This window comes from Molossus molossus, unplaced genomic scaffold (assembly GCF_014108415.1).
Source record: "Molossus molossus isolate mMolMol1 unplaced genomic scaffold, mMolMol1.p scaffold_m16_p_1, whole genome shotgun sequence".
NCBI lineage: Eukaryota > Metazoa > Chordata > Mammalia > Chiroptera > Molossidae > Molossus > Molossus molossus.
In genome coordinates this window covers 58,899,333-58,900,072 of record NW_023425344.1, presented here as the reverse complement: position 1 = coordinate 58,900,072, position 740 = coordinate 58,899,333, and the positions used below count along the sequence as shown (strand labels likewise).

General features: G+C 36.6%; 1 non-coding gene across 1 annotated transcript; it reads left to right on the top strand.

The window, feature by feature from the left end:
- Window positions 1-310: 310 nt before the first annotated feature.
- LOC118621962 lies at window positions 311-474 on the top strand. Its single transcript, XR_004957853.1, has one exon. It is a non-coding gene; the product is annotated as a U1 spliceosomal RNA (small nuclear RNA).
- Window positions 475-740: the final 266 nt, after the last annotated feature.

The window sequence follows — 740 nt, the reverse complement described above, 5'->3', positions numbered from 1 at the left end:
ATAGACGCCAAAATCCTGAATAAAATACTAGCAAATCGATCCAGCAATGCAATACATCAAAAAAACTATTCACCATGACCAAGTGGGATTCATCCCAGGGATGCAAGACTGGTACAATATTTGCAAATCAATAAATGCGATACATCACATAAACAAAATGAAAGATAAAAACAACATGATCCTATCAATAGACACTGAAAAAGCGTTCAATAAAATCCAGCACCCATTTCTGATAAAATGCTCAGCAATGTGGGAATAGAGGGATCAATTGTATCTTGACATAATAAATATATACTATATACATATATATATACTAACCTGGCAGGGGAGATACCATGATCATGAAGGTGGTCTTCCCAGGGTGAGGCTTATCCATTGCATTCTGGATGTGCTGACCCCTGCGATTTCCCCAAATGTGGGAAACTTGACTGCATAATTTGTGGTAATGGGGGACTGCATTTGGGCTCTCCCCTGAAAAAAATAAATAAATAAAGGTCATATATGAAAGACCTACCGCCAACATCATACTCAGTGGGCAAAACTAAAAGCATTTCCCTTTAGAACAGGAACAAGACAAGGATACCCACTTTCACCACTCTTATTTAACATAGTACTGGAAGTCTTAGCCACAGCAATCAGACAGAAAGAAAAAATTAAAAGGGATCCAAATTAGAAAAAAAGAAGTGAAACTGTCATTATTTGCAAATGACATGATATTATACATAGAAAACCCTAAAGAC